The 26420-nt window shown below is 43.7% G+C and overlaps 1 protein-coding gene across 3 annotated transcripts in view; it reads left to right on the plus strand.

Annotated features, from left to right (window-relative positions):
* CNTFR (ciliary neurotrophic factor receptor) overlaps positions 1-26420 on the plus strand; it is a 440906-nt gene that overhangs the window by 93605 nt on the left and 320881 nt on the right. For 2 of the 3 annotated variants that reach the window (XM_075842688.1, XM_075842662.1), the window contains exon 2: positions 6983-7058. The exons of the other annotated variant lie outside the window; for it this stretch is intronic. The gene's annotated coding sequence lies outside the window, so the exon portion shown is untranslated. The remainder of the gene's footprint in view (positions 1-6982; positions 7059-26420) is intronic. 3 annotated transcript variants of the gene reach the window in all.

Genomic DNA, 26420 nt, shown 5'->3' on the forward strand with positions numbered 1-26420 from the left:
TATTATCTTTACACTATATGGAGGTATTATGTGGGTACTATATGGCAGTATTAGATTTACATTATTTGATGGTATTATGTGGGCACTATACGGCAGTATTATCTTTACACTATATAGTGGTATTATGTGGGTACTATATGGCAGTATTATATTTACACTATATAGTGGTATTATGTGGGTACTATAGAGCAGTATTATCTTTACACTATTTGGTGGTATTATGTGGGTACTATATGGCAGTATTAGATTTACATTATTTGATGGTATTATGTGGGTACTATATGGCAGTATTATATTTACACTATATAGTGGTATTATGTGGGTACTATATGGCAGTATTATATTTACACTATATAGTGGTATTATGTGGGTACTATATGGCAGTATTATATTTACACTATATAGTGGTATTATGTGGGTACTATATGGCAGTATTAGATTTACATTATTTGATGGTATTATGTGGGTACTATATGGCAGTATTATATTTACACTATATAGTGGTATTATGTGGGTACTATATGGCAGTATTATATTTACACTATATAGTGGTATTATGTGGGTACTATAGAGCAGTATTATCTTTACACTATTTGGTGGTATTATGTGGGTACTATATGGCAGTATTATCTTTACACTATTTGGTGGTATTATGTGGGTACTATATGGCAGTATTATCTTTACACTATTTGGTGGTATTATGTGGGTACTATATGGCAGTATTATCTTTACACTATTTGGTAGTATTATGTGGGTACTATATGGCAGTATTAGATTTACATTATTTGATGGTATTATGTGGGTACTATATGGCAGTATTATCTTTACACTATTTGGTGGTATTATATGGGCACTATATGGCAGTATTAGATTTACATTATTTGATGGTATTATGTGGGTACTATATGGCAGTATTATCTTTACTCTATTTGGTGGTATTATGTGGGTACTATATGGCAGTATTATCTTTACACCATATGACAGTATTATGTATGCTGTATATGCAATACTATGTGGACACTGTATGGTGGAATTATTTGGGAACTGAATGGCAGTATTATGTGGACGTTGTATGGGAGTAATATTTAGGTATTGTATGGTAGTATTACTTGGGCATTGAATAGCAGTATTGTGTGGGCAATATATGGCAGTAGTATGTAGGTAGTATATATTTTAGTATTATTTGAACATTGTATAGAGGTATTATTTAAACTTAATAATTTTTGGCATAGTGCTTAAATCGCAGCCCTATTGAGACTTCTTCCCTCAGTCTATGTTTCTTGATCATCATTCTATCCTTGTTGCAATGGAAACCAGTTCTTCTTACACTGACATCCTGCTGAGCTCATACGCAGCAGCCAATCTGAGCAATCAGAGCTGCAGTGTAAAGCATGGGAGAGGGACAGCACAGCAACCTGTGTTTCTGGTGCGACAAGAAGTATACTACCACAGACCTGTATAGACAATGCAACTAAGACTCCGTTCACACCAACTTTTTTGGTTTCTGTTTATAGCAGACACCCCAAACTGGTTTGTCACATGACTTTCAATGGGGTCACTTGCAGCTTGGGCCTATGATAAGACAAGAGATGGAATTCAGACTGACTACCATAGACCCTAAAGGACAACGCAGATAAGCTGTAGACACTGGTTATGGTTGTGACCCAATGGAGCAGAGCAGAAGTATAAAGCATGAAGGACAATAAAGCAGTCTGAGCTACATAGGGTGCAGCCAACATTTAAACTATTGTTTTTCATTCCACGGGTCTCTTCTTCGGGAGATAAAAAGATAGATTTAGAGTCCGCATGAGGGGAAGCGGAGCATTTAGAATTCCAACAATTATCTTATATAGGTCAATTATCGTAAAGTGCTGGATTATAGGACTTTTACTGTAATATTACATTATTATAAGACTATTATATCACTTTGAATGATTGCATTACTACTAGGAGGATTGAGTGACCCATGTTCTGGCGATCGGTCCCACAGCTAATGCCCACATCAATCAGACATGGTAATACCCCTGTAAGCGCTGTATGGCGGTATTATCTTCTTCTCTCCAGCTGCTGCTTTTTTTCTCTGACTGTACATTTACCTCCAGAGCTGTATTCCCTTCAGCTTATTCCACAATATACCCAGTGTGAGCGGCAGGCAGGGGTGTCGAGGTGGGGGCAGGGTGCTTAGAAAGACTTGCTGGAGGGATAGGGAGCTCCCGGCAGGTGCTTGATGTGATTGACAGGCGGTTACAGAAGATTCCTCGCTGTCTGTGCTCGGGAGACGTCTGACAGTGATTTCCTATAAACTCCACTGAAGGACGGGAGGGGGGGGGGGGGGATCAGATACCCCTGTGTCCTCCCAATTCTATAACTTTAGTTTCACATGAAGTTGCAGCCATCTTATTCCGACAGGATCAGCATATATTGCGCAATATCCATGGAAAAACGGCAACCACTAAAGTCCTGAAAAAAAAGTCTACTCCACCTGAAAGTGCAGCTCTGGCCTGTACAATGCTGGATGTGTTTTAATTAAGCATTCGATAATCTAGAAAATCTGATAATCCCGCGTGGAATTGCAATCAAAAGTGGAATTTTCCTAGAGGACCTGATTAAAAAAAAACTTTTTGTATCTTTTTGCTTTTAACTTTTTGTTTTGATTTTTTTTACCTGAAGGTTTTCTATCCTAACGTGTCAGTTTTATATACGGGGTCATCCGATCATCTAGAATATTTGACCATCCGGGATCTACCCGGTCCCGTTTATCTGGAATAAAATTCTTTTACTGCAAAATGTCATACCAAAAAAAGTGAAATGAATATGTAGAAAACGTTTGTACATGGATTTTTTTTGTCATTTTTGATTCTATTTTCCGGTACATTTAGTGTCCTGTAACCTGTGTGTGTCAAAGAATAACATTAGGGCAGGGTTGACCCTAAACCCTATATCTGAGGAGCTAAGCAATACAAAATAAAAACAAAACCATAAAAAAAAGAGCCTTTGCTGTTCATTTTAATTAAAAAAAATTATATATTTTGTTAAAACTTTTTATTTATTATTTAGGGGCATTGGAAACGTGTCTGGTTGTGGGTTCTAGACCCCGGCAATGCGTATGGAGAATTTCCACTACCCAAAAAATAAAATGTATGAATAAAAAGATAACAAAAAGATTAATAATTTTGCCTTTGCCCTTTAATGTTATTAATAGGGGTCACTTATTTTTGCAAAGGAGCAGCAACTTGGTACCGGCTTCCTATCCGTAGGGTCATTCTCCATGTCAGGAGTCCAAACTTAGAACAGATCTCCCCCAGTGGGCCGCTGCGTACATTCATGTAAGAGTTAATGAGCTGTGCAGTTATTGAGCCACTTAATCTCTTTACACGCAGGCTACATGGGTTTAGGGTTACCTGGGGTGCGCATGGAGCAAATACTGCTCGCTCGGGTTTCCCTCTTACATCCAGATGTGACTTTAACCTTTAAAGTGACAGATGGACAGGGCCAACCATAGGGTGTGATTGTGCTGGCCAGTGGCAGGGGGCGCTGTGCTCCAGGGAAGCATTGATACAATGTTGCTGTGACTCGTATTACTTATAATATTATGTAATATCATTAAAAGCATAAAAGTCCCAAAAAATGCAGATGATCATTATATGTGGAACTTCATTATTGAGTGTATGCACATAAATAATATACCAATATCCTATTAAAGAGGTTGTATCATTATAATCAGGCGATCACCACAGCTCCGCCTCCTGGAATCAATAGCGATCAGCCGTGATTGACAGGGAAATGTTGTCTTACATGCCACCATGGACAGGCTGGGATTGTGGGATCCTCTGCATGGACAGTCTGGCACTCTGAGGGTTGTACGAGTGGCAGATCCTCACCATGGGCAGGCTGGGACCCTGAGGGTTGTACGAGTGGGAGATCCTCACAATGGACGGGATGGGGCCCCAAGGATTATACCAAGTGAGGGACCCACTCTATGACATCCATATGACCTAATACTACATATGGAAAGGAGTAGTCTCCGATAGGTCACCCCTTTAATATACTGATTCGGTGATCTAGGACGTGACGTTACTTCAATGTTGACATTTGTTCATTACAGCAGGATTATAATATTCCCAGAGTATAACCGTCTATTATAATGTAGCGATAATAAAGAAATGAGCGTTTCCGATAGCGGTGTCACTTGAGTATATTGGTCCAGGGCTATTGCCCAATTATAAATCACAGAAATTACGGCTAGTTAGCTACCATTACTTTGTGACAACACACATTGCAGGATTTTTTTCCCCCATAGAAGTACATGGGACTGGACTGAGGTGCGGCGATTACTGTAATCACAATTTTTAGTAGTTGCCATATCGCATTTGGTGGCAGACTTTGCTGTGTAGCCTTGACCTTACAGCGCACCCCAGTGAGCTCCGCGGTCCATGCGTTGCATTGCGAACCTGTTTACAGATGCCTGCGGGGCTTTTCGCTCCAATGGGACGTGACTTCGTTCTTGACTTTAAATGCGGAGTCGCAGAAAGCCGAATAGTTGGTGTATGAATAATCCTAAGACATGTCCTCCAATAGCGTGTGTTTGATATGATAATACCACATCCCTCAGAACGGGGCAGCGCGGCGGTGGACGTCTGATGTGACAACAATTCAGCAGCGGAGGATTTTTTTTTTCTTAAATTGGAAATAAATTAATTTGTTAACAGAGATTTGTATCTCTGTAAAGAATCCAATTCCCGGGAGAAGTGGTTTACATTTGTTGTATTGGAGCAGGTGCTCGGAGGTAATTATTGGATTTTCCGAGAGGTTTTATCTGTGGCGTTGCGGCCTCTCGAAGGGAGATTTAGAGTTAAAATGACTGAAATACTAAAAACCTTTCTTCCTAATAATTGTTTATTGCGCTCGGTGCCGTCTGTGCCAGGAATGATTTAGGAAATAATTTTTCTGCCCGGTTGTGCTGTCTGCGCCGCGTATAAACTTAATTGCTAAACATGTTATGTAATTGGATTGCGTTCACCTGCCAGGGCCGGTCCGGGGGCAGTCTGCGGCCCCGCAGACATTAATGTAATAGGCTGGATCTGCTCCTTCCAATTAATGCCGGATTCTCACATATAAGTTTATTTACTTATAAATGGAGAATTGACTCCAGATGTTACGACAATCCGACCGAGCAAAATTATACAAAGGAGCATAATAAAGAAATTCTAAATAATATTGAGGTGCGCAGGAATTCCAGACATCAGTGTCTCATAACCCCCTTAAACTGTTTTGAGTGCCCTGTCTGCCCCATTGCTGTAGGGCTGTGCGGCGCCATAGACCAGCAGCCACCACCTGCCATTTATATATCATAAATGAATCCCACCAATGACTCTACCAGTCATTTTATTCTACTATTGAATAATTATGCAGTTTTATTCTGTTAATTGGCACCTAATCATCTGGTTCCAGCGTTAATGCAAAAATAGTCCCTAAGGTCGACTTAATCTGGAATCGTTTAATATACTGGGGAAACTATGGCCCAAACGCAGAGATATAAGTGCATTGTGTCAAGTTATAAGTGGTCTAAAGGTTGGGTGGGACTGAGACCGCCATGGGGTCCAGGGCTGGGACTGGTGCCCATTGCGGTATCATTTTTTCTTCTATCATCGGTGTACAGCAGAGCAGAAATTTATAGGCTCTGTTTGTTTAAATAAAATAGACTAGATATAGACCTGACATTGCATCATATATGGGTACAGTACAGGGCCAGATCAGGGCCCCATAGCAGTCATCTGGAGCCCGATCATTGGACCAGTCCACACCAGGCTCTCTCTTGTAGGACAAATAGATAGCATGACCTTAGGGTTGGCTCTTCTGCTTCCCTCACCATAGACCCCATAGCAGCCACATGGGCTGACTGTAATATATCTATGCCCTAGGCACAGTGTCTTCTTCTTGCTATGATAGTGGTCCATCTTGCACCACTGCCTGGCATCGTGCCTTCTACTTCTGATTAATTAAATTTTTGACAAATTTTGTTATTAATCTTTCAGGTCTGTGTAGTACATCCCTCCTCTGGACTCTGTCTCTGGCTGGGGGTTTGGTTCTCAGACATACTGTATTTTCATTGTTTGTCAAAAATTCTCAATACAAAAATAAATTATATATCTCTCAGATATAAACCTGTTTCTCCAGGGGGTTGATAGATCTTGAAAATGATGAGAAATTGAAACATTTTCTATAAAAAAAAAGTGGCAGAGATTTTCATTATACAATGATTAAGCTTTTTTAAGATTTTTTTTCCATAAGACTGGACCGTATAGAGTCAATGAGCATAGAATGCAACTTTAGATCTACTTTGCTTTACTTATGATATTGATCCATAACTTATACTCCAGTTACACCCAGAGCTGCATCTAGAATTCTAGCAGCTACTACATGGAATCTATCAGGATCTGACACACTGCTAGTGACTTGCCTCATGTGCCTGAGAGCTGACAAAAAAAATCATGTTATGACTGCAGCTCTGGATGTGAGTGGAGTATAATATATGATGTCATTCAGGTTTAGTATAGGAATGGATGTGTGAAGTTACTGGTTGCGAGGTTGTAGTAACACAGATTCACGCTGTTTACCGACTTATTTGCACTGATTTCCATAAGTGACCTTGTTCTTTCTCAGATAATTCTAAATAATTTAAAGAGACAGTGTGCCAGATTCAGTAGCAATGGTATTACAATATCTATCCCTGTGGATGTTACATCTATTCCATCAGATAACTAATGTTTCTGGGTCCTCCAGCTGGGAGGAGCAGAAAGATAAAATTGTGGGTCCATGATAAATGTCTCATCCCTGCCCATATTTCATATAATGGGTTTGTATGTTCTCTGGTTCTGTTTTGTCTGATGCCAAATACCATGGAATTATCATATACGTGGTGGAAAGTCTTCTGCCGCGAGGCCTCAGTGTTCTAAGTCTCTTCATCTTCTTTTGTCAATAGGGTATAAGGAAACTGACAGAAGCGGAGAATTATCTTCCATCTCACTTATGACATCACTGCGACATCACACATAAAGGTAAAAACATTGTCACTGTCAGTTCTGTGAAGCTTCATGTGTACTAAATATAGGGGGCACCATGGTGTGAAAGAGAAGATAGATAGATAGATAGATAGATAGATAGATAGATAGATAGATAGATAGATAGATAGATAGATAGATAGATAGATAGATAGATAGATAGATAGATAGATAGATAGATAGATAGATAGATATGAGATGGATATATATGAGATGGATCGATATGAGATAGATAGATAGATAGATAGATAGATAGATAGATAGATAGATAGATAGATATGAGATAGATAGATAGATAGATAGATAGATAGATAGATAGATAGATAGATAGATAGATAGATAGATAGATAGATAGATATGAGATGGATATATATGAGATGGATCGATATGAGATAGATAGATAGATAGATAGATAGATACATAGATAGATAGATAGATAGATATGAGATAGATATATATGAGATGGATCGATATGAGATAGATAGATAGATAGATAGATAGATAGATAGATAGATAGATAGATAGATAGATAGATAGATAGATAGATAGATAGATAGATAGATAGATATGAGATGGATATATATGAGATGGATCGATCGATATAAGATAGATAGATAGATAGATAGATAGATAGATAGATAGATAGATAGATAGATAGATAGATAGATATGAGATGGATATATATGAGATGGATCGATCGATATAAGATAGATCGATATGAGATAGATAGATAGATAGATAGATAGATAGATAGATAGATAGATAGATAGATAGATAGATAGATAGATAGATAGATAGATAGATAGATAGATATGAGATAGATAGATAGATAGATATGAGATAGATAGATAGATAGATAGATAGATAGATAGATAGATAGATAGATAGATAGATAGATATGAGATAGATAGACAGATAGATAGGATAGATAGATAGATAGATAGATAGATAGATAGATAGATAGATATGAGATGGATCGATCGATATAAGATAGATCGATATGAGATAGATAGATAGATAGATAGATATGAGATAGATCGATATGAGATAGATAGATAGATAGATAGATCGATATGAGATAGATAGATCGATATGAGATAGATAGATCGATAGGAGATAGATAGATAGATAGATAGATAGATAGATAGATAGATAGATAGATAGATAGATAGATATGAGATAGATAGATAGATAGATAGATAGATAGATAGATAGATAGATAGATAGATAGATAGGTAGATAGATAGATAGATAGATAGATAGATAAAGAGATCTCATATCTATCTATCTATCTATCTATCTACTGCCGTCTCTCCGGCCTGATCCGTGTTACATATTTATTATGGGGCAGTAGAGATGTTTGTGGGTTTGGACGATGTGGAGATCCACGTTCTCATCTGTAGACTTTGGCTGAACTCTTCGGTGGCGAGTGATGACGATGTGAAGTCAATAAGTAATTCAGCAAATAGTGTAAATGTCAGAGCAGATCTTGTGTCTTTAATCATTCTTATCAGAGAGGTTTTCCCGGACCCTCAGTGGTGGACGCCCCCCGGACCATGATTAGATGGGAGATCATTGTGGGGTCAGGAGCAGCTTATGTTTTCATGGACGTGGTCGGCGCTGCTCATATTTGGGTTTATGGTATTTGTAGGGACTCTGGGGGCGTTAGGGAACGTTTGCAGAGAGCCATGATCACATCCTATACAGGACCACGCTCTATCAGTAATCACATCCTATACAGGACCACGCTCTATCAGTAATCACATCCTATACAGGACCACGCTCTATCAGTAATCACATCCTATGCAGGACCACGCTCCATCAGTAATCACATCCTATACAGGACCACGCTCTATCAGTAATCACATCCTATACAGGACCACGCTCTATCAGTAATCACATCCTATACAGGACCACGCTCTATCAGTAGTCACATCCTATACAGGACCACGCTCTATCAGTAATCACATCCTATACAGGACCACGCTCTATCAGTAATCACATCCTATACAGGACCACACTCTATCAGTAATCACATCCTATACAGGACCACGCTCTATCAGTAATCACATCCTATGCAGGCCACGTTCAATAAGTAATCTCATCCTATACAGGCCACGTTCAATAAGTAATCTCATCCTATGCAGGCCAAGCTACAGAAGTAATCACATCCTGTACAGGCCACGCTAAATAAGTAATCACATCCTAAACAGGACCACGGTAAATAAGTAATCACATCCTATGCAGGCCAAGCTAAAGAAGTAATCACATACTGTACAGGCCACGCTAAATAAGTAATCACATCCTATACAGGCCACGCTAAATAAGTAATCACATCCTACACAGGACCACGGTAAATAAGTAATCACATCCTATACAGGCCAAGCTAAAGAAGTAATCACATCCTATACAGGCCACGCTAAATAAGTAATCACATCCTATATAGGACCACGGTAAATAAGTAATCACATCCTATACAGACCACGTTAAAGAAGTAATCACATCCTATACAGACCAAGCTAAATAAGTAATCACATCCTATACAGGACCACGGTAAATAAGTAATCACATCCTATACAGGACCACGGTAAATAAGTAATCACATCCTATACAGGACAACGGTAAATAAGTAATCACATCCTATACATGACCATGCTAAATAAGTAGTCACATCCTATACAGGTCACGCTCAATAAGTAACCACATCCTATACAGGCCACGCTAAATAACTAATCACATCCTATACAGACCACGTTAAAGAAGTAATCACATCGTACACAGGACAACGTTCAATAAGTAATCTCATCCTATACAGGCCAAGTTCTATTAGTGCGTGGTCCTGTATAGGATGTGATTACTATCAGTAATGACATCCTTTTCAGGACCACGTTCTATCAGTAATGACATCCTATACAGGACCATGTTCTATCAGTAATGACATCCTGTACAGGAACACGCTCTATCAGTAATCACATCCTATGAAGGCCACGTTCAATAAATAATCTCATCCTATGCAGGCCAAGCTAAAGAAGTAATCACATACTGTACAGGCCACGCTAAATCAGTAATCACATCCTATACAGGCCACGCTAAATAAGTAATCACATCCTATACAGGCCACGCTAAATAAGTAATCACATCCTATGCAGGCCACGCTAAATAAGTAATCACATCCTATACAGGCCACGCTAAATAAGTAATCACATCCTATGAAGGCCACGTTCAATAAATAATCTCATCCTATGCAGGCCAAGCTAAAGAAGTAATCACATACTGTACAGGCCACGCTAAATCAGTAATCACATCCTATACAGGCCACGCTAAATAAGTAATCACATCCTATACAGGCCACGCTAAATAAGTAATCACATCCTATGCAGGCCACACTAAATAAGTAATCACATCCTACACAGGACCACGGTAAATAAGTAATCACATCCTACACAGGACCACGGTAAATAAGTAATCACATCCTATACATGACCATGCTAAATAAGTAGTCACTTCCTATACAGGCCACACTCAATAAGTAACCACATCCTATACAGGCCACGCTAAATAACTAATCACATCCTATACGGACCACGTTCTCTCAGTAATCACATCCTATGCAGGATCACGTTCTATCAGTAATTACATCCTGTAAAGGCCACGTTCTATCAGTAATCACATCCTATACAGGACCACGTTCTATCAGTAATCACATCCTATATAGGGCCACGTTCTATCAGTAATCACATCCTATACAGGACCACGTTCTATCAGTAGTCACATCCTATATAGGGCCACGTTCTATCAATAATCACATCCTATATAGGGCCACATTCTATCAATAATCACATCCTATATAGGGCCACGTTCTATCAGTAATGACATCCCTATACAGGTCACATTCTATCAGTAATCACATCCTATACAGGACCACGTTCTCTCAGTAATCACATCCTATAAAGGCCACGTTCTAACAGTAATCACATCCTATACAAGACCACGTTCTATCAGTAATCACATCCTGTAAAGGCCACGTTCTATCAGTAATCACATCCTATATAGGGCCACGTTCTATCAGTAATCACATCCTATACAGGACCACGTTCTATTAGTAATCACATCCTATATAGGGCCACGTTCTATCAGTAATCACATCCTATACAGGACCACGTTCTATCAGTAATCACATCCTATATAGGGCCACGTTCTATCAATAATCACATCCTATATAGGGCCACATTCTATCAATAATCACATGCTATACATATATACAGGTGATACCGATATGAGGAGCGTTTGATGCTCCGGTATTCTATCCATATTTATGTTTCCCGGGATCTAATATGCTCTCTGCTTGTTGCAGCTTTCGGGATATAAAAGCGGCATCAGCGTCACTCGTGTATTATACAGTATACAAACATACAATCAAGTGATTGCCAAATAGCCCTGATTACCAATCCTGCAAATCTCAAGTGTTTGTTTTAGTCATTTTCATCAAGTACAGTTTCCAAAAGATAAGAGAGAGAGCGCGGTAGAGAGGACGAACAAGAGACAGAATAGAAAACAGGACGAGCAAGAGAGAGAACAGGAGAGAGAGAGAGAGCAGGAGAAAGGACGAACAAGAAAGAGAACAGGAGAGCGAGAGAGAGAGAGAGAGAGAGAGAGCGCAGGAGAAAGGACGAACAAGAAAGAGAACAGAAACAGGAAGAGAAAGAGAAGGAGAAAGGACAAACAAGACAAAGAATAGAAAACAGGACGAGCAGGAGAGAGAGCGGAAGAGAGGATGAACAAGAGAGAGAACAGAAAACAGGACGAGCAAGAGAGAGAACAGGAGAGAGCAGGAGAAAGAGCGGGAGAGAGGACGAACAAGATAGAAAACAGGACGAGCAGGAGAGAGGGAGAGGAGAAAAAACTTGATAGAGGACGAACAAGAGAGGGAACCGAAAACAGGATGAACAAGAGAGGGAACAGGAGAGAGAGAGAGAGAGAGCAAGAGAGAGCTGTATAATACTTTTTCAATGAGGCTTTCTGAGTGGAGTTTTTTTTTTTGGTGTGATGTTTGCCCTCGCTTTGGTGAACTTCCCAAATACTAAGCCCTTACGCCTCATTCACACGACAGGGTCCGAGTGTCGGCCGATAAAATCGGCCGTTTTGAGCCGTTTTTCCCGGCCGGTTTGCATCCGTTCCGATTCTGTTCCGGGCCGTGTTGCCGTTTTTAACGGCCGATTTTGACCTGTTTTGCATCCGTTTTTTTCCCTGTCCGTTTTAAAATCTGATTAATTTCATTTAAATTTGTTGCCACACACAGCCCTTTGTAGATAATGCCACACAGCCCCCTGTAGGTAATGCCACCCAGCCCCCTGTAGGTAATGCCACCCTGTCCCTTGTAGGTAATTCCACCCATCCCCCTGTAGGTGATGCCACCCAGCCCCCTGTAGGTAATGCCACCCTGCCCTTTGTAGGTAATGCCACCCTGCCCCTTGTAGGTGATGCCACCCAGCCCCCTGTAGGTGATGCCACCCAGCCCCCTGTAGGTGATGCCACCCAACCCCCTGTAGGTGATGCCACACAGCCCCCGGTAGGTTGCACCCATCCCCCCCCCCCACATTCCAGGAGAAGTAACTGACTTCAATGTCCATATATGGACAGTGTAGTCACTGACTTCTCCTGGAGAGGAATTCCCTGCCACAGGTCGGAAATTCCGCTTCAGAAGTGAGTGACGTCACTGTGTCCATATATGGACAGTGTAGTCACTCACTTCTCCTGTAGCGGAATCGGATTGGGGATTTCCGACTCCTACAGGGAGCAAAAAAAGACCCTCCTCCTCCTCGTCACATGCACTCTGCACTGTGAGGAGGAGGAGGAGAGAGAGCGCGCGAGCGACGGAATACATGGCCGTCACTCGGGACACATTCCGGTGATGGCCGTGTATTACCCGGCCCCATAGACTTCTATGGGAGCCAGGCGGCCGGGTAAACGGCCGAAAATAGGGCATGTCCCATTTTTTGACGGCCAGGTTTCCCGGGCCGTCAAAAAATCGGTCGTGTGAATAGCCCCATTAGGGGTCTATTGTTCCTAATGCAGCCGGGTGACGGCCGATTTATGAACGACCGTCACCCGGCCGGGAAACCCTGTCGTGTGAATAAGGGCTTAGGAACAATAGACCCCTAATGGGGCTATTCACACGACCGATTTTTTGACGGCCCGGGAAACCAGGCCGTCAAAAAATGGGACATGCCCCCTATTTTCGGCCGTTTACCCGCCCGCCCGGCTCCCATAGAAGTCTATGGGGCCGGGTAATACACGGCCATCACCGGAATGTGTCCCGAGTGACGGCCATGTATTCCGTCGCTCGCGCGCTCTCTCTCCTCCTCCTCCTCACAGTGCAGAGTACATGTGAGGAGGAGGAGGAGGGTCTTTTTTTGCTCCCTGTAGGAGTCGGAATCCCCAATCCCCGGCCGGGGATTGGGGATTCCGCTACAGGAGAAGTGAGTGACTACACTGTCCATATATGGACACAGCGATGTCACCCACTTCTGCAGCGGAATCCCCGACTCTATGGCCGGGGATTCCGCTACAGGAGAAGTGAGTGACTACACTGTCCATATATGGAGACAGCGATGTCACCCACTTCTGCAGCGGAATCCCCGACTCTATGGCCGGGGATTCCGTTACAGGAGAAGTGAGTGACTACACTGTCCATATATGGACACAGCGATGTCACCCACTTCTGCAGCGGAATCCCCGACTCTATGGCCGGGGATTCCGCTACAGGAGAAGTGCGTGACTACACTGTCCATATATGGACACAGCAATGTCACTCACTTCTGCAGCGGAATCCCCGACTCTATGGCCGTGGGATTCCGCTACAGGAGAAGTGAGTGACTACACTGTCCATATATGGACACAGTGACGTCACTCACTTCTGAAGCGGAATTCCCGACCTGTGGCAGGGAATTCCTCTCCAGGAGAAGTCAGTGACTACACTATCCATATATGGACATTGAAGTCAGTTACTTCTCCTGCAATGTGGGAGGGGGGGATGGGTGCAACCTACAGGGGGCTGTGTGGCATCACCTACAGGGGACTTGGTGACATCACCTACAGGGGACTTGGTGGCATCACCTACAGGGGACTTGGTGGCATCACCTACAGGGGACTTGATGGCATCACCTACAGGGGACTGGGTGGCATCACCTACAGGGGGCTGGGTGGCATCACCTACAAGGGGCAGGGTGGCATTACCTACAAGGGGCAGGGTGGCATTACCTACAGGGGGCTGGTTGGCATCACGTACAGGGGGCTGGGTGGCATTACCTACAGGGGGCTGTGTTGCATTATCTACAAAGGGCTGTGTGTGGCAACAAATTTAAATGAAATTCATCCGATTTTAAAACGGACAGGGAAAAAAAACGGATGCAAAACGGGTCAAAATCGGCCGTTAAAAACAGCAACACGGAACGGAATCGGAACGGATGCAAAACGGATGCAAACCGGCCCGGGAAAAACGGCCCAAAACGGCCGATTTTATCGGCCGACACTCGGACCCTGTCGTGTGAATGAGGCGTAAGGCCTCATTCACACGGCAGGGTTTCCCGGCCGGGTGCCGGCCGTTCATAAATCGGCCGGCACCCGGCTGCATTAGGAATAATAGACCCCTAATGGGGCTATTCACACGAGAAAACCGCCCGTCAAAAAATAGGACATGCTCTATTTTCGCCCGGGTACCCGGCCGCCCGGCTCCCATAGAAGTCTATGGGGCCGGGTAATACCCGGCCATCACCGGGATGTGTCCCGAGTGACGGCCGGGTTTTCCGGCTCTTGCGCTCTATCTCCTCCTCCTCACAGCGCAGAGTGCATGTGAGGAGGAGGAGTTGATGCCATTCTGACGAATGGCATCGCTGTACACGGTGTGGCAGGGCCGGGGTGTACAGCAGGTGGAAGGGAGCGCTGCGCTGGCTCCCTTCTCCTGCTTGTTAAAAGCACCCTGGCTCGGCGACACCTTTGATGGCGCCGCTAGCAGCTGCAGCAGCTGCTGCTGCTGCTACTACTGTAGCAGGGAGGTATCTCCCCGCTCTGCTATGTGCTAGCCGCACTTTAGCTCCTCGAAGGAGCGGAATCCCCGTGTGTTCGGGGATTCCGCTCCTGGACAGAGCGCTTGATGTCCATATCTGGGCAGTGACATCAGGGGAAACTCCTGAAGCGGAATCCCCGAACACATGGGGATTCCCCTTCAGGAGTTGCCGCTGATGTCACTGTCCGGATCTGCCCGGCACGGATGCATAACTTTATGCAAACCGGCCGGGCAGAATGGCCGATTTTACCGGCCGGCACTCGGGCTCGGACGCGACCCGGTCGTGTGAATCCCGCCTAACACATCTTATAGTGCTCTGCACAAGACAATGAGCCAATCAGATCCGCTCCCCTACTGTTCCCTCTCCCCTCCCACAGCATACAGCCTCACAGAAATGAGCAGAGTAGTTGCAGCTGCATCTCCCTCCTCTCCTCTCTGTTTTATATTTACTGTATTACACTAGACAATGTTTTGCTGGTTGAGGAGGTTTCTGGACATGTACAGGCTGCTGGGAGGAGACGGAGATGAGCTATAGTTCTGATGTATATAATGCTTTAAAGCTGGAAATCCGCTAGGGAGAGTACTCCAGTCACATCCAGAGCTGAAGTCATAATTCTGCTGATTTCCTGTTAGCTCCCAGGCTGTATGACCTTGTTACTTATCCTCAGGCCACAAGTTTGTGCTACTTTGCTTGCAGCCCCCCATGACACGGCAGCACAAATTACTAACTAGGCTGGTGATGCAGGGAATGGATACTACACCTGGGTAACAAATATCTCCAGCTCCCCAGAATTCTGCAGCTCCCCTAAATTCTGTCACACCAATAATCAATGGATTCTTGGTACAAAGAAGTGAAAGAGTTAATGAGCAGGATTAATTTGGGGTACGGAGGGTGGAAAATTGAATAAATGGGCTCTTAAGCTTTAACAGATTATAGGCTGAAATGGCTGTAATGCCGGCGCACGGCTCGCCGCACGCAATTTATCATTCGCCTAATTTTCGGTACATTTAATAATTCCAAACAGGAAGGAAGGATAGAAGCCCGAGCAATGAGATCCGAGACTCCACCAGAAAGGAAAACCAGAAATATATGTTTGTATCTTGTGTATCTGGTCTGCCGCCACAAACCCAGTGATGTGCACGTTACATGGGACTGCTGACTGGAGTATTCATAGGACAAGTGATAACACCAGAAACGATAATGATACAACGTGTCTGGCAAATATAACCAAAGCAAGTAATGTTCACAGGGGTCATGTGTAGGTCTAAGGCTCAGTTCACACAGAGTTTTCTTTACACATCTTTTGACGCGGAAACCGCGTCGGAAAACGTGCCAAAAAACGGCCGAAAATGCCTCCCATTGATTTCAATGGGTGGCGGAGGCATTTTTTCCTGCGACATGCCCCATCTTCGGGCATTTAGGTCTCTGACTTCCCATTGACATCAATGAGAGGCAGAGGAAGCGTATTTCACTGCGTTTTTGCCTGCTGCTCTCAATGGGCGCGACCGAAAAACGCAGCAAAATACGCGGCAAACGGCATGCAGGCAGATCAAAATCTGCCTCAAAATTCCAAACCGAATTTTAAGGCAGAATTTTCTGCCTTCAAAAATCTCTGTGTGAACATACTGCAGGGCTGACAATTACCACACGTGACAAGTTTGTCCAGCAGCACAGAGTATTTCTGGAGACAAGTGTGCTTGTGTCTTCTGGGTGTGGGGGCTGTAAACTGAGTATATAATGTTTTTCTTTATCCTTTTTTGTTGTTTTTCTTCATTTCTGCCCAAGGAACCTTGTAAAACCATATGGAAGGCGTCTCGGGGGAGGGGGCACTGGTGGCTGCTGACGCTTTTTTCCTTCTAATCCGTGGATCACATTTTGATCGATTATTAATTTGGGGCAGTGACTCTTCAGTTTTCTTAGTGAGATCATTTCCTGTCCTGTAATAACGTGACGTCTGACATGTGGTGAAGTCATGCGGATGCTCTACGTTATCGCGCTGAGTTTTTGGGGGTCAATGATGTATTACTGGAGACACCTTCCCAGCAAATAATGAAATAAAAATATCACAGGCCAAATAATGGATTCTAGCGCCTGACGATACAATGATGTGTTTACATGGAAGAATTCACAATTATGATGACGTCACAGGTTTGGTCACAGACAGGTGTCTGGGCCACAACTGAGATGAAGTGATGTCATCAGATTAACACAGTGACATCACATAATGGGAATTAGCTTATTAGGAATTCTTACATAAACATCTATCTATCTATCTATCTATCTATCTATCTCATATCTATCTATCTATCTATCTATCTATCTATCTATCTATCTATCTCATATCTATCCTATCTATCTATCTATTATCTATTAATCTATCTATCTATCTATCTATCTATCTATCTATCTATCTCATATCTATCCTATCTATCTATCTCATATCTATCCTATCTATCTATCTATTATCTATCCTATCTATCTATCTATCTATCTATCTATCTATCTATCTATCTATCTATTATCTATTAATCTATCTATCTATCTATCTATCTATCTATCTATCTATCTCATATCTATCTATCTATCTCATATCTATCTATCTATCTATCTATCTATCTATCTATCTATCTATCTATCTATCTATCTATCTATCTATCTATCTATCTATCTATCTCATATCTATCTATCTCATATCTATCTATCTATCTATCTATCTATCTATCTATCTATCTATCTATCTATCTATCTATCTATCTATCTATCTCATATCTATCTATCTATATTAATAGTTTTGCGCACATCCCGGATCCTCTCCTCTCTCCAGCCTCCATGGTTTAGGAAGCAGATCCTTCTGCCCGGGCCGTTCCTCTGGCAGGAGCCGTATTTTCCAGGCCGGGGAGATCTGTTTTGAATTGGTTTGTTTGAAGCTGAAATCTTCTGTGGTAGCAAATCCTTCTATTTGTTTGGCTTGTGCGTGGAGCTGTCAGGACGCGTTACCGTCACTTTCAGATGGAGCGCTGGCTCCGCTCACACAGCCGGTTACAGGCCGGAGACACGAATCCCAGTCCATCCTCCAAATCGTGTCCATCGCATTACATTGCTGTCGACATAGTGGTAAAGCGATTGCAATATAGCAGCGCGACATTGCGATATCATGTCGTGCGGTCACAAGTCTCGCGGTTACAGTAGCTCTAGTCTAAAGTTATAATATTCACACGAGGTTCACCCCGGAAATCCGCGCCCACTGCAGCAATGATCCGGCGAAAAGTGGCACGCAACTCGTCAGACGATACAGGTGGTAACTACATCATTACAGTCGCGTCCCACCGACTATGGGCGGTTTAGATGTTAGCGGTTATTGCTACAGACGGAAGATGGAATTTAATTTAGTCTGTGGTTGGAGCTGCCAATAAGTAGGCCGGAAACTTGAATTACCCGCTGTAAATAATACATGTATTAGTAAAGAGTTGTGATGTCATCGGTTATCACCAGTGATGTCACCAATATTCAAGACTCTAATCTTTCACTTCCAATACTTAGCACTCCACCTGCGGCAAAGGTAACGGTAGGATCTTATATCGTTTTAGATTGGTCGCCCAAAAGAGGAGAAACATGGCGACTTTGGACGCGCAAATTTGACGTTCGGCTTTTAAAGTTGTAGAAAAGTCACAACCAATTAATTCACCGACTTCGCAGCCCGGGGTCCGAGACCGGATCTCACGACTAAATCCCGAATTTGAATCTCTACAAAATTGTGCAACTGAAATTGCACCGATTACCCACTGGTTACATATGATCTCCGAAAAAGTTTCTGCCCCCCATTCCAAGCGAAAAAAAAAGAAATTGTAATTATTCTCGAATGTGAAAAAAAAATCAACTTATTTGTTGCATGAAATAATCGCCGTGTAGCCGAAGCTTCAAGGGTTCTTGCTGATATTCATTTTTCCGGCACCTCCCCCATCCTGCTCCTCCGTCGCGCTCTCTCTGTGACGGTTTTACAAGTGTGGCCTGGACGCAGCACTCCGCTCCCTGGTGAATAGAGGGGGGTCCGGGGCCGAGGTGTGAAATTGTAAAGAAACCGTATTTGCTTCCTTTTCCTTGAAGCCGAGCAGAAAGTGAACGCGGCGAACGTCCTGCGCTGCCGACATCTGAAAGCCATTAAAGGGGCAGAGGAACCAACACTCTCTCCTCAGGCTACTGGAAGTTCATGGTCGTCAGGCCCCGTCCTCTAGGGGACGTCATGTGGTCACAGATGGTCTGTGGTTAACTCTTTGGCACCCGTTAATCTGTGTTTGGCAAAATGGCGCAATGTCAATAAACATGGCGTTCTGATCATATTTTCTAGCGAGAGATTCGGCAGCTCATTGCACCTGTTATATGGCGGTCCTTATCCACCAAATAACGACCCTGCAACTTGTAAAAAGGGGCGTGGCTAGATTGTCGCAACATTGTATCATCCCGTGACCCGGCTATAAGCACCAATAAAAGTGCTTGTTAGTAAATATGGCGTTTGATACATTTAACCATGTTTTCCGGTGAAGACCGTCGGCCAATTTTCAAAGGAACGCGGCCAGACCGTTATAAAATTCTAACAAATGTATCAATTCATGACGGGAGGAAATCCGGGGTGACGAGGCGGGACGTGTACGCCATTTTTCTGTCGCCGATATGTCAAAATATTACAACTCGCTAACTAAAGTGAAAGTGAAATCTTGGATAAAAGTCCAATCGTTCAGAACCGGCCGGTCCAGTCAGAGCAGTTGTATTCCGGACTATCAGATTCCAGAGAATTGGAGTTTCGGGAGTTTATGAGGGAGCGTTTCCTGTTTGTGGTTCTGGAGGGGTTTAGTTTTATCTGTTTCTAACCCACTGCGGGCAGATTTGCCATTCAGGGGGCTGGAAAAGCTGGGTGACGTCCCCTGGAAAAGCTGTACTAACGTCTGGATGAACCCTCGCCCAGCCGTTCAGTAATGTTGTGTGCCCCCTCCCCCATAGAGAAGCGGGCACTGCGCACACCATCTGATATGTGGCGTGGAAATTGGCAGGATTATGGACGCGGCTCGGTTACATTTCTTGGCGTCATAAATCTCAGATAATTAGCTGAAAAAGCAGGTGGTCATGTGACAGGACGATGGAGAGCGGCCTGGCATTATTCCCTGTGCCCTCTCCTGAGGAGGGAGCCGGACGTTAATCAATATCCGGTAATAGCAGTCCAGAACTGATGATAACGGAGGTAATCGCACCAGCTCCACTACTCCAACCGGACCGGCACTACTACTCCAACCAGACCGGCACCACTACTCCAACCAGACCGGCCCCACTACTCCAACCAGACCGGCACCACTACTCCAACCGGACCGGCCCCACTACTCAAACCGGACCGGCCCCACTACTCCAACTGGACCGGCTCCACTACTCTTACCAAACCGGCTCCACTACTACAACCTGACCAGATCCACTACTCAAACCTGACCAGCTCACTACTCCAACCGGACCGGCTCCACTACTCCAACCGGACCGACTCCACTACTCCAACCGGACCGACTCCACTACTCCAACCGGACCGACTCCACTACTCCAACCAAACCGGCTCCACTACTACAACCTGACCGGCTCCACTACTCAAACCTGACCAGCTCACTACTCCAACTGGACCGGCTCCACTACTCCAACCACAGCAGCTCCACACCACCCTAACCGGATTAGCTCCACTACCTTCAACCAGATCTGTTTCAACCAAACCCGCTCCTTCCCACTCCAACCACACCAGTCTTATAGGATCAGCTCCACTAATTTTAACCTGACCATCTCCTCCCCACTCCAACCAGACCACCACCACCACACTGCAACTGTACCAGCATCACCAGCTCCAAACATGCCATCTCCACGCCAATCGGACCCCATTCCAACTATTAATTCCACCAACTCCAAACATACCCGCTCCAATCCAACTGTACCAGCTTCACCCCACCCCACCCCACTTGGACCTACTTTAACCATACACCCCACTCCAAGTGTATTAGTTTCGCTAACTCTAACCCGACCAGATCCCCCACTCTAAAGCCTCAGCTTCGCCCCATTCCGCACATGCCTGCACTATCCCACCTCAAGTTTCAAAATCCAACCCATGCCAACCATACGATCTCCAGCCCAACCATAACAGCATAACCAACTCCAGACCAGCTCCACTAACTCCAATAATCAGCTTTACCCCACTCCAATGTGCCATCTTTACACCAACCACTCCAGCCATGCCAACTCCACGTGAATCATACCAGCCGGACCAGCACCATCCCACTCCAACAGATCAAGCTGCGTGAGTCGTGAGTACATGAAATAGATTTAGATCAAACTGTGGGACGCTTGTCAGTGTATGAAAGAAAAATGGCGCAAGTAATATAGAAATTATGGGGCTGAAAACGTGCGACGTATTGATCAGCGTTAGTCTATGTTCACACGCAAAACCGAAAACAACAGCCTCTGATTTCCAGCCATTTTTGTAGCCGTTTTTGGAGTCGTTTTTTGGAGCTGTTTTTCCATTGACACAAAAAAATGCTCCAAAAACGTCTCAAGAAGTGACATCCTCCTCCTTTTTACGGGGCGTCTTTTTACGCGCCGTTTTTTTAAAACAGCGGAGTAAAAAACCGCCCCCTCTGAACTAAATGACGTTTTTCCCATTGAGTTCAATTGGCAGATGTTTGTAGGCGTTTGGCTAGCGTTTTTAAAGGCGTATTTCGAGGCCGATAACTCGGACAGTCGCCTGTGGTTATAAAAATAAAGAACAGTAAAGTGCCATCAAAATGTCGCTATTGACTCGCCGCTGACACCTCCTAATCCATGAAACTCAGGGGCAGTATGGCGACACCTACTGGACTAGACAGAAAAAAAAATCCTCTGATCCGTCAGCGCGCTGTGCCGGTCTATCAAACGTGGCGGATTATCTGATGGGCTCCACCACAGGTCTGTGTACTCCATTTCTTTGCCAAATTTTGCCTAATAAATTGACCCCAATGACTGAATGCAGCTCTGGCTGTGAGCAGAGGTGGTGGTCTTGTGGTCGCTTTCGTCTTTGCCGGTGCAGATCTCATCATCTTGAGCCTTTCGGACGCTTTTTTGGCGGATGGCAGCGACGCTGGCAGCCGTGGGGTTACTGTGAGTTCTTGGGGCTCGCGTCCAGGTCGCTTCTGCTGATGAGATGTTCTTGTTGGTGTCACAGCTCATAAAGTCAACGAGTGCCGCTAAATATAATAAATATGGCATAAATGTCACTTACTGCGCTGTTTTATGAAATCTTGTAAATCTGTGCCTGGCCAGCAGGAGGCGCTGGTGTAGAATTGTCTTACCCTTTCCCCCCACTTATAACAACTAGTGTGTGACAGAATCATAGGAAATAGAAAGAGTCTCGTGTGATCGCCCTGATGGACCCGCGTTATGCTGTTATTGGGTGGAGTTCATAACATGGGTTCACTCTAAACGGGGGTGGCTATAAGATGCCCATACTAAGACCCTGGAGGCATTTAGCACTATATGCTACTGTTATTATGGGCTCTGTTATATGGGCACTGTAAGGTGGTATTATGGTGTATGGCGCTGTTATTATGGGCACTGTAAATTAATATTATGGTGGATGACACTCTGTTATATGGGCACTAAATTGGTATTATTGTCTATGGCACCTATTGGCTCTGTTATATAGACACTGCAAGGTGGTATTATAGTGTATGGCACTGTTATTATGGACACTGTAAATTGTTATTATAGTGTATGGCACTTTTATTATGGCCTCTTTTATGGGCACCGTAAATTGGTATTATGGTGCATGACACTTAGTATGGGCGCTTGTATTTTGGGCATTGTAAGGTGGTATTTAAATTTGTGGCTCTTTCTTAGGCACTGACTGGTAGACCGGATTCCTCTGTGGTATCTCAGCTAGTTCATGCCCAGATTTTGCACAAGGCGATTATACTTAATTATGGGTGTGATATTGTGGTGGTTGGGGGCCGCTATATCCGTGGCTGTAATATACCCGGGGTAAAGACTGGTACCACAGTGGCGCTACAGTGCCCAAGGTGACTGGTGTCCCAGTGGTCATATGTGTCACTGGGGAGCTGGTATTCCAGTGGTCAATCGGTGTCCATGGAGAATGGTGTCACAGTGGGCGTAGTGTGCCCAAGGTGACTGGTATCTCAGCTTTGCCTTCTTTAGGTTGTAAAGATCCATTGCTCCTTAGGAGAGCGCGATGCTATAAAAAGCCTCATTCTTCGGAACGCCACAGTAATCACAGAACACGCAGCGGATCTCCTGACTTCAGAGGCTTCACAGCCGGGTCAATAAAAGGACATTCCCGCAGATCATACAGAGGACAAGATAAACATTGTACCATGTGGTGCTTACCAGTACGGTGGTCCTGAAATCACAACTGTGTACTCACTCCCTCATACTGCTGAGACTTTGTGTCAGTCATCACTGTAGTTCTGGCATTCTATTCATGAAGCAGGTAGCCCAGGATGAGCAGAGCTATATTCCGGAGTGTACACAGAAAAAATCTAAACCGTGAGATGGATCCTTGACATAAATATCAAAAGTAACAGCGCAGCAAGAAGAGCCGGACCCTTTAATCCTGGCATGAGGTGGTGGCCTCAGTAAGTGCCACATACTAGTCCCCTCCATATAAAACCTCTTCAGTGCCCACAACCTCATCCACCCTTAGCCCAAAAAAATGGTGGCTTTCTCCTCCTGAGGGCTTCTTGCTGAGTTCCTGGGCCCTGGGGTGGGGGGGGGGGGCAGCGTTTCTTAGATGAGGGGGTTAATATGAGCTAATCCAAGAAAAAGGGAATCGCAGATGAGGCCGGATGAGATCTCCGCCCATCGTCTTGGCCCCATTAATCACCGCCGCTCTTAGGTGACCGTCTACGTTCTGAGATCTTCACAACTAAAAGCCGGTTAAATATTTATCACTGACAGAGCTATTAAGTCGCGTCTTCGGGGCCGCCGGGAATACGATCAGCCGAGTAGGGAAAACTTTACTTCTGGGGGTGACTGTCATCATAGGCACAATGTACAAGAAGAACATATATAATGGGATGGGCAAGGAGAGTGGTTAGGAGTGTGGCGGTGTCAAGCCGCTCCGGTAAGGGGCCTTATTTTTATCGTCCTCTATGTAGTAAATGTTACCTGCAGTCCTATGTAACACCTCAGATAACACGGTGATAACTCTCTGAGTACAGATAATGTAGTAGATGTTACCTGCAGTCCTATGTAACACCACAGATAACACAGTGATAACTCTCTGATTACAGATAATGTAGTAGATGTTACCTGCAGTCCTATGTAACACCACAGATAACACAGTGATAACTCTCCGAGTACAGATAATGTAGTAGATGTTACCTGCAGTCCTATGTAACACCACAGATAACACAGTGATAACTCTCTGAGTACAGATAATGTAGTAGTGTTACCTGCAGTCCTATGTAACACCACAGATAACACAGTGATAACTCTCCGAGTACAGATAATGTAGATGTTACCTGCAGTCCTATATAACACCACAGATAACACAGTGATAACTCTCTGAGTACAGATAATGTAGTAAATGTTACCTGCAGTCCTATGTAACACCTCAGATAACACGGTGATAACTCTCTGAGTACAGATAATGTAGTAGATGTTACCTGCAGTCCTATGTAACACCACAGATAACACAGTGATAACTCTCTGAGTACAGATAATGTAGTAGTGTTACCTGCAGTCCTATGTAACACCACAGATAACACAGTGATAACTCTCCGAGTACAGATAATGTAGTAGATGTTACCTGCAGTCCTATGTAACACCACAGATAACACAGTGATAACTCTCTGAGTACAGATAATGTAGTAGATGTTACCTGCAGTCCTATGTAACACCACAGATAACACAGTGATAACTCTCTGAGTACAGATAATGTAGTAAATGTTACCTGCAGTCCTATGTAACACCTCAGATAACACGGTGATAACTCTCTGAGTACAGATAATGTAGTAGATGTTACCTGCAGTCCTATGTAACACCACAGATAACACAGTGATAACTCTCTGAGTACAGATAATGTAGTAGTGTTACCTGCAGTCCTATGTAACACCACAGATAACACAGTGATAACTCTCCGAGTACAGATAATGTAGTAGATGTTACCTGCAGTCCTATGTAACACCACAGATAACACAGTGATAACTCTCTGAGTACAGATAATGTAGTAGATGTTACCTGCAGTCCTATGTAACACCACAGATAACACAGTGATAACTCTCTGAGTACAGATAATGTAGTAAATGTTACCTGCAGTCCTATGTAACACCTCAGATAACACGGTGATAACTCTCTGAGTACAGATAATGTAGTAGATGTTACCTGCAGTCCTATGTAACACCACAGATAACACAGTGATAACTCTCTGAGTACAGATAATGTAGTAGTGTTACCTGCAGTCCTATGTAACACCACAGATAACACAGTGATAACTCTCCGAGTACAGATAATGTAGTAGATGTTACCTGCAGTCCTATGTAACACCACAGATAACACAGTGATAACTCTCTGAGTACAGATAATGTAGTAGATGTTACCTGCAGTCCTATGTAACACCACAGATAACACAGTGATAAATCTCTGAGTACAGATAATGTAGTAGCTGTTACCTGCAGTCCTATGTAACACCACAGATAACACAGTGATAACTCTCTGAGTACAGATAATGTAGTAGATGTTACCTGCAGTCCTATGTAACACTACAGATAACACATTGATAACTCTCCGACTACAGACAATGTAGTAGATGTTACCTGCAGTCCTATGTAACACCACAGATAACACAGTGATAACTCTCTGAGAACAGATAATGTAGTAGATGTTACCTGCAGTCCTATGTAACACCACAGATAACACAGTGATAACTCTCTGAGTACAGATAATGTAGTAGATATTGCCTGCAGTCCTATATAACACCACAGATAACACAGTGATAACTCTCTGAGTACAGATAATGTAGTAAATGTTACCTGCAGTCCTATGTAACACCTCAGATAACACGGTGATAACTCTCTGAGTACAGATAATGTAGTAGATGTTACCTGCAGTCCTATGTAACACCACAGATAACACAGTGATAACTCTCTGAGTACAGATAATGTAGTAGTGTTACCTGCAGTCCTATGTAACACCACAGATAACACAGTGATAACTCTCCGAGTACAGATAATGTAGTAGATGTTACCTGCAGTCCTATGTAACACCACAGATAACACAGTGATAA

Source organism: Rhinoderma darwinii, chromosome 1, assembly GCF_050947455.1.
Source record: "Rhinoderma darwinii isolate aRhiDar2 chromosome 1, aRhiDar2.hap1, whole genome shotgun sequence".
Lineage (NCBI taxonomy): Eukaryota > Metazoa > Chordata > Amphibia > Anura > Rhinodermatidae > Rhinoderma > Rhinoderma darwinii.